Here is a 17,428-nt window from a genome sequence, read left to right as displayed (position 1 = left end):
TAAACAAATCAAACCTTGCTTATCTTTATTAATATGTCTGTTTTTTTTTCTGGGCAAAATAACCCCTTCCAGGATTTATCCTGATGAACCACCTGAAAAACATTATCAGAGCAGAGTTGGTGAGGAAGTTTACTTGCTGAGATAACAATAATACAAATCTTGATTTAGTAGCACTGTCCTTTACTGTTTGAGCAATTGGAAATTTTATAATCTCTGTAACAGTCTAAAGTCGAACACGTCTTTAAAATAGTGGAATTCCCCTTCCATTGCTTTGAACAACATCCGCTGTTTACATTAATTTCGACCAATCAAAAGCGAAATAGGCGGAGCAGAATCAACCGACCAATCAGCGTTTGTCTGTCGATGTTGGTTAACGTTGCCTGGCGTATGTCGTCATCACTGCCCATGAATTCCGGAAGGGAGAGCGGAGCGGCGGAGAAACAAAGTCGGAAAAACGAGTGAAAATACGGAGTAAAACCAACGTTTTAGACATCTCTTCGTCGCATCGGTTTGTGGGCACTCCGAGAGACTTCATTACTGAAGAAGTCTGGATGGTAAAACAAGCTTTGGAGCCCGTTTTTGTGGAACACAAGTGAGACTGGATGACGCAGGTAAGACTAACAAGCTAACAAGTTACCGGCGAGCATTAGCCTCCTGTGCATCGTGTTTCATTCCTCTTTTGGTCTTATTTCCTCCATCAGACATCTTTTATTGTGTGGCTAAGAGTGTGTTTGTATTTCTGCGACTAATTGCGTCTCTGACATGAGTTTTCGGCACCAGATTTGGACATGACAACTCAGTAGGCGTCTCTCTGTAGTTTTGTGTTCCATCCTGATTATGTTAAGTCCATTTGTGGTGGTAAAGCATCTGGTTCTGATCTCTTTGTGGTCACTTTGCATCGTTTGTGTCTCTACCTGGTTGGTTTACATTTGTTTATAGTCAGCTTTACTATATTTCTGCCTTTATGTGCCTTTCTGGTTTTGTGTCCGTGTGTGCAATCACAAAATATTTGATCAGCCATTTTGTGTGTCTTTGTAATGTTGTGTTGCAGCCTGGTCATTTTGAGTCTATATATGGTGATTTATGGACTGATCATTGTGTATCTGTTTGTGATCACTGATTTTACATTGCTTTTCTCTTTTAGGTCAGTCAAGTTTTATTTGTAATTGTCAGGCTTTAGTATTTAGTCAATGTTTTGTTTGTGGACAGATTGACTGTAGCTCTGCTCACCTTTTCACCAAATAATTTCAAATACTTCAGAACTAACAAATGATACATCTTCTGTCTTGTCTTGTTATTGTTAAACATCAGTCAAAATGGGATTGAAAAATATCTTAACTTCAGTTTGATTGCACATGATCAGAAATTTGTAATTATTATTTATGTGCTAGACACACTAGAGTACACTGTACAAAACAATATCAATTCCACAAATAAAATGTTGAAATGAATTGTTCATAGGTGTGTTAATTGTAACTGTTGGTCAGAGGATGATTTTAAAAATATCTTTACAGTTTATAAAGACTAGTTCTACGCTTAATAAAAGTCTTCACATAAGCTGCTGTTAAGACTTTTGTAAGTTTGCTTGTTATTCATTAAACGAAAACACAAAATGAAAACATTTTGAATATGTGTAAGAAGAAGGTTAAAATAATGTTTCTGTGTGACCGTCTGTGGTGGAAGAGATACTCAGACTTTTTACTGTTACAGTACAATAAACAACACAAGTTAAAAGCCTGCATCCAAAAATTGACTTAAATGATAGTGTTTATTGTGCAGTTCACAGTTACATACATGACTGCTTCAGTTATTAGTTGATAGACACACAATTAATAATCATTTTACTTTTCCCCAAATAATTGTTGATGTTAGTTCTTCAGGAGATGATGACAGTGAACTGTTCATTTTCTGAAACAGCCTCTTAATATTTGTTAAATGTTATGGTTCAGCTGTAATGTTTAATATTTCTCTGTGTTTTTGTGGTTAAACTGTTGATCAGTCAAAATGGGATTGAAAAATATCGTACCTTCAGTTTGATAGGACGTGATCAAACATTCTTAATTATGTGTGTATGCGAGACACACTAGACTACACCGTACTGTTTTCATGGTTAAACTGTTGATGAGGAATAGGTAGTAGTGTATTGATCATTTTCCTTTGTATGTTTCTCTTTGATTTCCTCCAGGTGTCACCACTTCGTCCGCCACATCGTCCACGATCACAGAGACATGGTCCATGATCGGGGAGACATTGTTGAGGATGAGGGAGACATCGTCCACGATCGGAGACATTGTCCATGACTCGTGGTGACTCGGTCCCCGATAAGTCGGCATTGCCGGCGTTCAGAGACATTGTCGATGATCGCAGAGACTTTGTCCATAATCTCAGAGGCATTGTCCACGATCACAGAGACATAGTCCACGATCACAGAGATGTCCACAATCACAGAGACATGGTCCATGATCGGAGAGACATTGTTGAGGATGAGGGAGACATCGTCCATGATTGGAGACATTGTCCATGACTCGTGGTGACTCGGTCCCCGATAAGTCGGCATTGCCGGCGTTCAGAGACATTGTCGATGATCGCAGAGACTTTGTCCATAATCTCAGAGACATTGTCCACGATCACAGAGACGTAGTCCACGATCACAGAGACATCATCCACGATCTCAGAGAGACAACGTCCAAACCTTGGTATTTAATAAATTTTGTAATAAGAACTGATTAATCCTGTCTATTAAATCTGAAAAAGTACTAACTGTAATTGCTCAGAGCTCAAGGTGACGTTTTCAGATGTCTTGTTTTGCTTAATCAGCAGTATTTACTATTTATCATATGACAAAGAAAGCTATTATATTCTCACCTCTTAAGGCTTTGTCTTGAAGCAAATATTTGGCATTCTTGGTGTTAAAAAAAAATATTACAATAGTTGTCAATGTCATATCTGTGGACAAAGTGACTGTAGCTCTCCTCACCTTCTCACCAAACAATATCAAACACCTCAGAGCCAACAAACACTAAATGATTTGATCTTTGATTTCCTCCAGGTGTCACCACTTCGTCCGCCACATCGTCCACGATCGTAGAGACATGGTCCATGATCGGAGAGACATTGTTGAGGATGAGGGAGATATCGTCCACAATCAGAGACATTGTCTGTGATCGCAGAGACCTTGTCAAAGATGAGAGAGACGTTGTCCATGATCAGAGACATTGTCACTGCTTCGCAGAGCTCTGCGCAAGAATCGGTAGTGACACTGTGGTTCCTCGATTCGACGGCATGACCGCGATCAGCTGACATTGTTAATGGTCACAGAGAAACAGTCTATCATCTTAGAGACATTGTCCACAATCACAGACACATTGTCAATGATTGCAGAGACTTTGTCCATAATCTCAGAGACACTGTCCGCGATCACAGAGACCTAGTCCACGATCGCAGCGAGTCTTTGTACAACGAAGAAGTTCTGTGAGACCAGGACAGAGGCCCCCAGGTAATTCACAAATAGCTTTACATCAACTGTCCAACACACAGCACCGACATCAAACTGTTCATGTTCAGTATTGAATACATCAGAAAAGTATAATGCTAAAAGTAACTGATCATTTTCCTTTGTATGTTTCTTTTTGATTTCCTCCAGGTGTCACCACTTCGTCCACCACATCGTCCACGATCACAGAGACATGGTCCATGATCGGGGAGACATTGTTGAGGATGAGGGAGACATCGTCCACGATCGCAGACATTGTCCATGACTCGTGGTGACTCGGTCCCCGATAAGTCGGCATTGCCGGCGTTCAGAGACATTGTCGATGATCGCAGAGACTTTGTCCATAATCTCAGAGGCATTGTCCACGATCACAGAGACGTAGTCCACGATCACAGAGATGTCCACGATCACAGAGACATGGTCCATGATCGGAGAGACATTGTTGAGGATGAGGGAGACATCGTCCTCGATCGGAGACATTGTCCATGACTCGTGGTGACTCGGTCCCCGATAAGTCGGCATTGCCGGCGTTCAGAGACATTGTCGATGATCGCAGAGACTTTGTCCATAATCTCAGAGACATTGTCCACGATCACAGAGACGTAGTCCACGATCACAGAGACATCATCCACGATCTCAGAGAGACAACGTCCAAACCTTGGTATTTAATAAATTTTGTAATAAGAACTGATTAATCCTGTCTATTAAATCTGAAAAAGTACTGACTGTAATTGCTCAGAGCTCAAGGTGACGTTTTCAGATGTCTTGTTTTGCTTAATCAGCAGTATTTACTATTTATCATATGACAAAGAAAGCTATTATATTCTCACCTCTTAAGGCTTTGTCTTGAAGCAAATATTTGGCATTCTTGGTGTTAAAAAAAAAAATTACAATAGTTGTCAATGTCATATCTGTGGACAAAGTGACTGTAGCTCTCCTCACCTTCTCACCAAACAATATCAAACACCTCAGAGCCAACAAACACTAAATGATTTGATCTTTGATTTCCTCCAGGTGTCACCACTTCGTCCGCCACATCGTCCACGATCGTAGAGACATGGTCCATGATCGGAGAGACATTGTTGAGGATGAGGGAGATATCGTCCACAATCAGAGACATTGTCTGTGATCGCAGAGACCTTGTCAAAGATGAGAGAGACGTTGTCCATGATCAGAGACATTGTCACTGCTTCGCAGAGCTCTGCGCAAGAATCGGTAGTGACACTGTGGTTCCTCGATTCGACGGCATGACCGCGATCAGCTGACATTGTTAATGGTCACAGAGAAATAGTCTATCATCTTAGAGACATTGTCCACGATCACAGACACATTGTCAATGATTGCAGAGACTTTGTCCATAATCTCAGAGACACTGTCCGCGATCACAGAGACCTAGTCCACGATCGCAGCGAGTCTTTGTACAACGAAGAAGTTCTGTGAGACCAGGACAGAGGCCCCCAGGTAATTCACAAATAGCTTTACATCAACTGTCCAACACACAGCACCGACATCAAACTGTTCATGTTCAGTATTGAATACATCAGAAAAGTATAATGCTAAAAGTAACTGATCATTTTCCTTTGTATGTTTCTTTTTGATTTCCTCCAGGTGTCACCACTTCGTCCACCACATCGTCCACGATCACAGAGACATGGTCCATGATCGGGGAGACATTGTTGAGGATGAGGGAGACATCGTCCACGATCGCAGACATTGTCCATGACTCGTGGTGACTCGGTCCCCGATAAGTCGGCATTGCCGGCGTTCAGAGACATTGTCGATGATCGCAGAGACTTTGTCCATAATCTCAGAGGCATTGTCCACGATCACAGAGACGTAGTCCACGATCACAGAGATGTCCACGATCACAGAGACATGGTCCATGATCGGAGAGACATTGTTGAGGATGAGGGAGACATCGTCCTCGATCGGAGACATTGTCCATGACTCGTGGTGACTCGGTCCCCGATAAGTCGGCATTGCCGGCGTTCAGAGACATTGTCGATGATCGCAGAGACTTTGTCCATAATCTCAGAGACATTGTCCACGATCACAGAGACATCATCCACGATCTCAGAGAGACAACGTCCAAACCTTGGTATTTAATAAATTTTGTAATAAGAACTGATTAATCCTGTCTATTAAATCTGAAAAAGTACTAACTGTAATTGCTCAGAGCTCAAGGTGACGTTTTCAGATGTCTTGTTTTGCTTAATCAGCAGTATTTACTATTTATCATATGACAAAGAAAGCTATTATATTCTCACCTCTTAAGGCTTTGTCTTGAAGCAAATATTTGGCATTCTTGGTGTTAAAAAAAAAAAATTACAATAGTTGTCAATGTCATATCTGTGGACAAAGTGACTGTAGCTCTCCTCACCTTCTCACCAAACAATATCAAACACCTCAGAGCCAACAAACACTAAATGATTTGATCTTTGATTTCCTCCAGGTGTCACCACTTCGTCCGCCACATCGTCCACGATCGTAGAGACATGGTCCATGATCGGAGAGACATTGTTGAGGATGAGGGAGATATCGTCCACAATCAGAGACATTGTCTGTGATCGCAGAGACCTTGTCAAAGATGAGAGAGACGTTGTCCATGATCAGAGACATTGTCACTGCTTCGCAGAGCTCTGCGCAAGAATCGGTAGTGACACTGTGGTTCCTCGATTCGACGGCATGACCGCGATCAGCTGACATTGTTAATGGTCACAGAGAAACAGTCTATCATCTTAGAGACATTGTCCACGATCACAGACACATTGTCAATGATTGCAGAGACTTTGTCCATAATCTCAGAGACACTGTCCGCGATCACAGAGACCTAGTCCACGATCGCAGCGAGTCTTTGTACAACGAAGAAGTTCTGTGAGACCAGGACAGAGGCCCCCAGGTAATTCACAAATAGCTTTACATCAACTGTCCAACACACAGCACCGACATCAAACTGTTCATGTTCAGTATTGAATACATCAGAAAAGTATAATGCTAAAAGTAACTGATCATTTTCCTTTGTATGTTTCTTTTTGATTTCCTCCAGGTGTCACCACTTCGTCCACCACATCGTCCACGATCACAGAGACATGGTCCATGATCGGGGAGACATTGTTGAGGATGAGGGAGACATCGTCCACGATCGCAGACATTGTCCATGACTCGTGGTGACTCGGTCCCCGATAAGTCGGCATTGCCGGCGTTCAGAGACATTGTCGATGATCGCAGAGACTTTGTCCATAATCTCAGAGGCATTGTCCACGATCACAGAGACGTAGTCCACGATCACAGAGATGTCCACGATCACAGAGACATGGTCCATGATCGGAGAGACATTGTTGAGGATGAGGGAGACATCGTCCTCGATCGGAGACATTGTCCATGACTCGTGGTGACTCGGTCCCCGATAAGTCGGCATTGCCGGCGTTCAGAGACATTGTCGATGATCGCAGAGACTTTGTCCATAATCTCAGAGACATTGTCCACGATCACAGAGACGTAGTCCACGATCACAGAGACATCATCCACGATCTCAGAGAGACAACGTCCAAACCTTGGTATTTAATAAATTTTGTAATAAGAACTGATTAATCCTGTCTATTAAATCTGAAAAAGTACTGACTGTAATTGCTCAGAGCTCAAGGTGACGTTTTCAGATGTCTTGTTTTGCTTAATCAGCAGTATTTACTATTTATCATATGACAAAGAAAGCTATTATATTCTCACCTCTTAAGGCTTTGTCTTGAAGCAAATATTTGGCATTCTTGGTGTTAAAAAAAAAAATTACAATAGTTGTCAATGTCATATCTGTGGACAAAGTGACTGTAGCTCTCCTCACCTTCTCACCAAACAATATCAAACACCTCAGAGCCAACAAACACTAAATGATTTGATCTTTGATTTCCTCCAGGTGTCACCACTTCGTCCGCCACATCGTCCACGATCGTAGAGACATGGTCCATGATCGGAGAGACATTGTTGAGGATGAGGGAGATATCGTCCACAATCAGAGACATTGTCTGTGATCGCAGAGACCTTGTCAAAGATGAGAGAGACGTTGTCCATGATCAGAGACATTGTCACTGCTTCGCAGAGCTCTGCGCAAGAATCGGTAGTGACACTGTGGTTCCTCGATTCGACGGCATGACCGCGATCAGCTGATATTGTTAATGGTCACAGAGAAACAGTCTATCATCTTAGAGACATTGTCCACGATCACAGACACATTGTCAATGATTGCAGAGACTTTGTCCATAATCTCAGAGACACTGTCCGCGATCACAGAGACCTAGTCCACGATCGCAGCGAGTCTTTGTACAACGAAGAAGTTCTGTGAGACCAGGACAGAGGCCCCCAGGTAATTCACAAATAGCTTTACATCAACTGTCCAACACACAGCACTGACATCAAACTGTTCATGTTCAGTATTGAATACATCAGAAAAGTATAATGCTAAAAGTAACTGATCATTTTCCTTTGTATGTTTCTTTTTGATTTCCTCCAGGTGTCACCACTTCGTCCACCACATCGTCCACGATCACAGAGACATGGTCCATGATCGGGGAGACATTGTTGAGGATGAGGGAGACATCGTCCACGATCGCAGACATTGTCCATGACTCGTGGTGACTCGGTCCCCGATAAGTCGGCATTGCCGGCGTTCAGAGACATTGTCGATGATCGCAGAGACTTTGTCCATAATCTCAGAGGCATTGTCCACGATCACAGAGACGTAGTCCACGATCACAGAGATGTCCACGATCACAGAGACATGGTCCATGATCGGAGAGACATTGTTGAGGATGAGGGAGACATCGTCCTCGATCGGAGACATTGTCCATGACTCGTGGTGACTCGGTCCCCGATAAGTCGGCATTGCCGGCGTTCAGAGACATTGTCGATGATCGCAGAGACTTTGTCCATAATCTCAGAGACATTGTCCACGATCACAGAGACGTAGTCCACGATCACAGAGACATCATCCACGATCTCAGAGAGACAACGTCCAAACCTTGGTATTTAATAAATTTAGTAATAAGAACTGATTAATCCTGTCTATTAAATCTGAAAAAGTACTAACTGTAATTGCTCAGAGCTCAAGGTGACATTTTCAGATGTCTTGTTTTGCTTAATCAGCAGTATTTACTATTTATCATATGACAAAGAAAGCTATTATATTCTCACCTCTTAAGGCTTTGTCTTGAAGCAAATATTTGGCATTCTTGGTGTTAAAAAAAAAAATTACAATAGTTGTCAATGTCATATCTGTGGACAAAGTGACTGTAGCTCTCCTCACCTTCTCACCAAACAATATCAAACACCTCAGGACTAACAAACACTAAATGTTCTGTCTTGGACTGTATTTGTTCAGGATCAGTCAAAATGGGATTGAAAAATATCGTACCTTCAGTTTGATAGGACGTGATCAAACATTCTTAATTATGTGTGTGTGCGAGACACACTAGACTACACCGTACTGTTTTCATGGTTAAACTGTTGATGAGGAATAGGTAGTAGTGTATTGATCATTTTCCTTTGTATGTTTCTCTTTGATTTCCTCCAGGTGTCACCACTTCGTCCGCCACATCGTCCACGATCGTAGAGACATGGTCCATGATCGGAGAGACATTGTTGAGGATGAGGGAGATATCGTCCACAATCAGAGACATTGTCTGTGATCGCAGAGACCTTGTCAAAGATGAGAGAGACGTTGTCCATGATCAGAGACATTGTCACTGCTTCGCAGAGCTCTGCGCAAGAATCGGTAGTGACACTGTGGTTCCTCGATTCGACGGCATGACCGCGATCAGCTGATATTGTTAATGGTCACAGAGAAACAGTCTATCATCTTAGAGACATCGTCCACGATCACAGACACATTGTCAATGATTGCAGAGACTTTGTCCATAATCTCAGAGACACTGTCCGCGATCACAGAGACCTAGTCCACGATCGCAGAGAGCCTTTGTACAACGAAGAAGTTCTGTGAGACCAGGACAGAGGCCCCCAGGTAATTCACAAATAGCTTTACATCAACTGTCCAACACACAGCACTGACATCAAACTGTTCATGTTCAGTATTGAATACATCAGAAAAGTATAATGCTAAAAGTAACTGATCATTTTCCTTTGTATGTTTCTTTTTGATTTCCTCCAGGTGTCACCACTTCGTCCACCACATCGTCCACGATCACAGAGACATGGTCCATGATCGGGGAGACATTGTTGAGGATGAGGGAGACATCGTCCACGATCGGAGACATTGTCCATGACTCGTGGTGACTCGGTCCCCGATAAGTCGGCATTGCCGGCGTTCAGAGACATTGTCGATGATCGCAGAGACTTTGTCCATAATCTCAGAGGCACTGTCCACGATCACAGAGACGTAGTCCACGATCACAGAGATGTCCACAATCACAGAGACATGGTCCATGATCGGAGAGACATTGTTGAGGATGAGGGAGACATCGTCCTCGATCGGAGACATTGTCCATGACTCGTGGTGACTCGGTCCCCGATAAGTCGGCATTGCCGGCGTTCAGAGACATTGTCGATGATCGCAGAGACTTTGTCCATAATCTCAGAGACATTGTCCACGATCACAGAGACGTAGTCCACGATCACAGAGACATCATCCACGATCTCAGAGAGACAACGTCCAAACCTTGGTATTTAATAAATTTTGTAATAAGAACTGATTAATCCTGTCTATTAAATCTGAAAAAGTACTGACTGTAATTGCTCAGAGCTCAAGGTGACGTTTTCAGATGTCTTGTTTTGCTTAATCAGCAGTATTTACTATTTATCATATGACAAAGAAAGCTATTATATTCTCACCTCTTAAGGCTTTGTCTTGAAGCAAATATTTGGCATTCTTGGTGTTAAAAAAAAATATTACAATAGTTGTCAATGTCATATCTGTGGACAAAGTGACTGTAGCTGTCCTCACCTTCTCACCAAACAATATCAAACACCTCAGAGCCAACAAACACTAAATGATTTGATCTTTGATTTCCTCCAGGTGTCACCACTTCGTCCGCCACATCGTCCACGATCGTAGAGACATGGTCCATGATCGGAGAGACATTGTTGAGGATGAGGGAGATATCGTCCACAATCAGAGACATTGTCTGTGATCGCAGAGACCTTGTCAAAGATGAGAGAGACGTTGTCCATGATCAGAGACATTGTCACTGCTTCGCAGAGCTCTGCGCAAGAATCGGTAGTGACACTGTGGTTCCTCGATTCGACGGCATGACCGCGATCAGCTGACATTGTTAATGGTCACAGAGAAACAGTCTATCATCTTAGAGACATTGTCCACGATCACAGACACATTGTCAATGATTGCAGAGACTTTGTCCATAATCTCAGAGACACTGTCCGCGATCACAGAGACCTAGTCCACGATCGCAGCGAGTCTTTGTACAACGAAGAAGTTCTGTGAGACCAGGACAGAGGCCCCCAGGTAATTCACAAATAGCTTTACATCAACTGTCCAACACACAGCACTGACATCAAACTGTTCATGTTCAGTATTGAATACATCAGAAAAGTATAATGCTAAAAGTAACTGATCATTTTCCTTTGTATGTTTCTTTTTGATTTCCTCCAGGTGTCACCACTTCGTCCACCACATCGTCCACGATCACAGAGACATGGTCCATGATCGGAGAGACATTGTTGAGGATGAGGGAGACATCGTCCTCGATCGGAGACATTGTCCATGACTCGTGGTGACTCGGTCCCCGATAAGTCGGCATTGCCGGCGTTCAGAGACATTGTCGATGATCGCAGAGACTTTGTCCATAATCTCAGAGACATTGTCCACGATCACAGAGACGTAGTCCACGATCACAGAGACATCATCCACGATCTCAGAGAGACAACGTCCAAACCTTGGTATTTAATAAATTTTGTAATAAGAACTGATTAATCCTGTCTATTAAATCTGAAAAAGTACTAACTGTAATTGCTCAGAGCTCAAGGTGACGTTTTCAGATGTCTTGTTTTGCTTAATCAGCAGTATTTACTATTTATCATATGACAAAGAAAGCTATTATATTCTCACCTCTTAAGGCTTTGTCTTGAAGCAAATATTTGGCATTCTTGGTGTTAAAAAAAAATATTACAATAGTTGTCAATGTCATATCTGTGGACAAAGTGACTGTAGCTGTCCTCACCTTCTCACCAAACAATATCAAACACCTCAGAGCCAACAAACACTAAATGATTTGATCTTTGATTTCCTCCAGGTGTCACCACTTCGTCCGCCACATCGTCCACGATCGTAGAGACATGGTCCATGATCGGAGAGACATTGTTGAGGATGAGGGAGATATCGTCCACAATCAGAGACATTGTCTGTGATCGCAGAGACCTTGTCAAAGATGAGAGAGACGTTGTCCATGATCAGAGACATTGTCACTGCTTCGCAGAGCTCTGCGCAAGAATCGGTAGTGACACTGTGGTTCCTCGATTCGACGGCATGACCGCGATCAGCTGACATTGTTAATGGTCACAGAGAAACAGTCTATCATCTTAGAGACATCGTCCACAATCACAGACACATTGTCAATGATTGCAGAGACTTTGTCCATAATCTCAGAGACACTGTCCGCGATCACAGAGACCTAGTCCACAATCACAGAGACGTAGTCCACGATCGCAGAGAGTCTTTGTACAACGAAAAAGTTCTGTGAGACCAGGACAGAGGCCCCCAGGTAATTCACAAATAGCTTTACATCAACTGTCCAACACACAGCACTGACATCAAACTGTTCATGTTCAGTATTGAATACATCAGAAAAGTATAATGCTAAAAGTAACTGATCATTTTCCTTTGTATGTTTCTTTTTGATTTCCTCCAGGTGTCACCACTTCATCCACCACATCGTCCACGATCACAGAGACATGGTCCATGATCAGAGAGACATTGTTGAGGATGAGGGAGACATCGTCCACGATCTGAGACATTGTCCATGACTCGTGGTGACTCGGTCCCCGATAAGTCGGCATTGCTGGCGTTCAGAAACATTGTCGATGATCGCAGAGACTTTGTCCATAATCTCAGAGACATTGTCCACGATCACAGAGACATTGTCCACGATCACAGAGACATCATCCACGATCGCAGAGAGACAACGTCCAAACCTTGGTATTTAATAAATTTTGTAATAAGAACTGATTAATCGTGTCTGTTAAATCTGAAAAGTACTAACTGTAATTGCTCAGAGCTCAAGGTGACGTTTTCAGATGTCTTGTTTTGCTTAATCAGCAGTATTTACTATTTATCATATGACAAAGAAAGCTATTATATTCTCACCTCTTAAGGCTTTGTCTTGAAGCAAATATTTGGCATTCTTGGTGTTAAAAAAAAATATTACAATAGTTGTCAATGTCATATCTGTGGACAAAGTGACTGTAGCTCTCCTCACCTTCTCACCAAACAATATCAATCACCTCAGAGCCAACAAACACTAAATGATTTGATCTTTGATTTCCTCCAGGTGTCACCACTTCGTCCACCACATCGTCCACGATCGGAGACATTGTCCATGACTCGTGGTGACTCGGTCCCCGATAAGTTGGCATTGCCGGCGTTCAGAGACATTGTCGATGATCGCAGAGACTTTGTCCATAATCTCAGAGGCATTGTCCACGATCACAGAGACGTAGTCCACGATCACAGAGTCTTCATACAATGACGAAGTTCTTTGAGACCAGGACAGAGGACTCTTGGCAATTCACAAATAGCTTTACATCAACTGTCCAAAACACAGCACTGACTTTACACTTTTCATGTTCAGTATTCAGTATATCAGAAAATAATAATAATAATAGAAATAATCTGCTATATAAAGTAGTGCATAAGTAATTTGTATTAGTAGAAATGATTTAAATGTAATTCGCAATACCAGAAGTAAGGTGTAGAAGTTAATTTGTTACTAAATCTAACTTGCAGCAATTAAAGTTATCTGTAAGTTTAGAAGTAATATTTAATAAGAAAAGTAATACATAATAGTAAAACTAATCTAATATTTGAGAACAGTAGAAGTAATCTGTAATATAAAATGTGTGCAATGCAAAAGTAAAAGCAGTCCAAAGTAGATGTTAAAATGTCACATTAAGGTAAGGAATCAAGACATCAAATAGACGTCAAACACTATCAAAACATGTCACGTATGACAATGTATCAAAATATTAAAAAATTGTCATAGTATATTGAGGCATCAAAAATAGCCGAAAAATTTCATACTGTAGCATGCCATTAAAATATATAAAGAATTTCATATTATAGTATGGTGTTGAAAATGATCAAAAAATGTCAAATCAAAAATCAAAACATGAAAAAAATTGTCATGGTATAGTAAGGTGTCAAAAAATGTCATAGTATAGTAAGGCATCAGAAACATGGTCAAAAAATGTCATAGTATAGTAAGAGCATGAAAAAATGGTCAAAAAAATGTCATAGTATAGTAAGGTCAATGTCATAAATAACATCAAAAATGTCAAAAAATGTCATAGTATAAGTAAGGCATGTCAAAAATGGTCAAAAAATGTCATAGTATAGTAAGGAGTCAAAAACCATCAAAAAATGTCATAGTATAGGAAGGCATGAAAAACCATCAAAAAATTTCATAGTATAGTAAGGCATGAAAAATGGTCAAAAAATTTCATAGTATAGTAAGGCATGAAAATGGTCAGAAAATGTCATAGTATAGTAAGGAGTCAAAAACGGTCAAAAAATGTCATAGTATATAAGGCGTCAAAAAATGTCAGTATATAAGGCGTCAAAAATGTCATAGTAAGGCGTCAAAAATGGTCAAAAAATGTCATAGTATAGTAAGGTGTCAAAAATGGTTAAAAATTTTCATATTATAGCTAGTTATCAAAAATGGTCAAAAATATCATAGTATAGTAAGGCATCAAAAATGGTTAAAAAATGTCATAGTATAATAAGGTGTCAAAATGGTCAAAAAATGTCATAGTATAGTAAGGTCAAAAATTGTCAAAGAATGTCATAGTATAGTAAGGTGTCAAAAATGGTTAAAAATTTTCATATTATAGCTAGACATCAAAAATGGTCAAAAAATGTCATAGTATAGTAAGGCTGTCAAAAATGGTCAAAAAATGTCATAGTATAATGAGTCAAAAACAGTAAAAAAATTTGTTATAGTATAGTAAGGAACAGACAATGTCTCTGTGATCTTCGATGGTGTCTCCCTGATCGCAGGCGATGCCGTCAAATCGGTGACCCCAGTCTCTACAAGTCAGGGACAATGTCTCTGATAATGGACAACATCTCTCTCATCTTTGACAAGGACTCTGCAATCATAGGCAACATTTCTGATCGTGGACGATGTCTCCCTCATCCTCAACAATGTCTCTCCAATCATGGACCATGTCTCTGCGATCGTGGATAATGCCTCTGTGATCATAGGTGATGTTGTGGATGAAGTGGTGACACCTGGAGGAAATCAAAGAGAAACATACAAAGGAAAATGATCAATACACTACTACCTATTCCTCATCAACAGTTTAACCATGAAAACAGAGAAATATTCTACATTACAGCTGAACCACAACTTTAACAAGGCATTTTTATGTCCTACAATACTGCATTGCTTTTATATTACAGATTACTTTTACTGTTACCTCTAATATTTGATTCATTTTACCATTACATATAACTTTGCTTATTACATATTACTTCTAAATTTACAGATAACTTTTACTGTTGCAAACTACATCTAGTAACAGATTACTTTGACTATTATATTGTACTTCTGATATTACTAATTACTTTTACATTACTCCTAAATACAGATTACTCATGCATTATGTTTATATAGCAGATTATTACACTTTTCTGATAAGCAGTTTAATGTCAGTGCTCTGTGTTGGACAGTTGATGTAAAGCTGTCAGTGAATTACCTGGAGGCCTCTGTCCTGGTCTCTAACAACTTCTCCATTGTACAAAGACTGCATTCATGGACAAAGTGGTGACACCTGAGGGAAATAAAGAGAGAAATATACAAAGGAAAATGATCAATACACTATGACCTATTCCTCATCAACCGTTTATCCCCAAAACATCTGATAAATATTCAACATTCTAGTGGAAATAGAACATTTTAACGTTAGAGCAGTGTCTCAGAAAACACTTTAAGTTTTGAGGTGAATAAATTAATTACATGACCAGAATATGACTTATTGATCAGAGAGAAAAACGATGTTTAAAATAGATGTAATAATAATTTCTAACAGTAATCTCAGCTCATATATTGTGACCTACTCTTGAGGATTAGAACTTGTGGAGGAGCACAGAGTTAAAAGCAAGTTTTCAAGCTTGAATTTAACTCAAACCGGCTCAAGATTATCTCAGTCACAGAGACACAAACCAACTCTTACCCACGCCACGTAAACGACTGATAATGAAATGAATGAAAACGATATCAACACAACATAATGCTAGTGCTAACGCTAGCTGCTAATGCTAACACTCTCCGATAACATCAATCCTAACGCTAGCCGCTAACTGTTAGCCTTACCTTCACGCCACAGGTTTGTTCAGCGTCCAGTCTCACTCGTGTTTGGGAAAAAGCAGCTCCAGAGTTTGTTTTAGCATCCAGACCTCTTCAGTATCGACGTTTTCTCACAGCACTGACAAACAGAAGCAATACTTCAAACTTGGTTTAAATCTGTTCTCCGACTTCCTCTCTCCGCCTCTCTGGCTCCTCCCATAAGATCACAGCCAATGACCAGAGACGTCTGGCCAATGACGATATACGTAAGCTAACATTGGCAAAAAAAAAAAAAAAAAAAACCGCTGATTGGCGGGTCGATTCTGGTCCGCCTAGCAACCGCCTCTGATTGGTCTTAAAATACAACCACCGCAAAGACTGAGAGAAGGCTTACACGTATAAGATCTGGCGTACAGCCATGCGCACGACACATGGATGTATTTATTATCAGAGCTGGATACCGGAAGTAACGCTCATTTCGTCCTATCAGAGCTGGCGCATGCCATGGATGTATTACTATTGTATATTATTACGCATTATTCTTATTCTTATAATACATCCATGATTTGTATGTACAGTTTTTGGTCTGCTGTAATAGACGGAATAAACACAGGGGGGCGGCAGTGCTTCGTCTGACTACTGATGGTTACAAAAGCAAAATGCAGCCATCCCTCATTATCATGAATGATGTTTGATTTCTGTGCTGTAGACAGGAGGTTTTGTGGAATTTCAGGTTTGAACTTTCCCATATGAAAATACATCTACACATAGTTCAGTAGAATCAGTGCTATATTTAAGGCTGTAGAGACTTCTCTGTGTTATTTTCTGGGAATTAGGGGGGTTTATTAAGTTCCAGTGTTTCTAAACCTAAAAAAATCCTTATTAGAGTTTTGAGTTGTGGTCAGTGTCACGTGCTGTTAGACAGCAGCTAACTCCACTGCCACAGAATGATAATTAGCTCTGTCCTTCCAGCTGTGTGTTATTGATCAGCTGTATTGATGATTCCATCACCGCTGGCTGTGGGTGGTCTCACTGCAGATATGAGGCATTTGTGACAGTTCAATGAGGAAATTCTTAAGATCTTTTCAGTTAAAATAACACAGGATGTGAACTGAGAAATGCTCTGCTGTAAATAAACCCCCAGGAAAACGATCGAAACCAACGTGTTAGTCCATCTGTCAATACTCTGACTTCTTTAAGAGTGCACTGCTTCCTAATGAAGATATACATCTGTATAATTGGCTCACACATTCATAGTTTCATGTCTTAAAAAGGCTCAATAATTTGCAAACAGCTGGCCCCTGTAGTTTTTGACATGTTTTAACTCTATGTCTCAGAAGAGTAAGATATCAGACTTCACATAACTTTGGCAACATTCAATTCTGGTTTTGGTGGAATTTGGAAAAAT

The 17,428-nt window shown here is 40.8% G+C and overlaps 2 long non-coding RNA genes across 2 annotated transcripts; one reads left to right on the top strand and one right to left on the bottom strand.

The window, feature by feature from the left end:
- The first annotated feature begins 14,307 nt into the window (after nt 1–14,307).
- On the top strand, nt 14,308–14,744 carry LOC127142991 (uncharacterized). The gene is made up of 3 exons (XR_007814156.1): nt 14,308–14,345; nt 14,494–14,529; nt 14,645–14,744. It is a non-coding gene; the product is annotated as an uncharacterized LOC127142991 (long non-coding RNA).
- On the bottom strand, nt 14,552–16,217 carry LOC108888583 (uncharacterized). The gene is made up of 3 exons (XR_001961852.2): nt 16,048–16,217; nt 15,431–15,505; nt 14,552–14,963 (listed from the first exon to the last, which is right to left on the bottom strand). It is a non-coding gene; the product is annotated as an uncharacterized LOC108888583 (long non-coding RNA).
- Between the last annotated feature and the right edge of the window lie 1,211 nt (nt 16,218–17,428).

Source organism: Lates calcarifer, linkage group LG11, assembly GCF_001640805.2.
Source record: "Lates calcarifer isolate ASB-BC8 linkage group LG11, TLL_Latcal_v3, whole genome shotgun sequence".
Classification (NCBI taxonomy): domain Eukaryota; kingdom Metazoa; phylum Chordata; class Actinopteri; family Centropomidae; genus Lates; species Lates calcarifer.
Note: the sequence above shows the minus strand (reverse complement) of the source record. Positions and strands in the feature narration are given on the sequence as shown.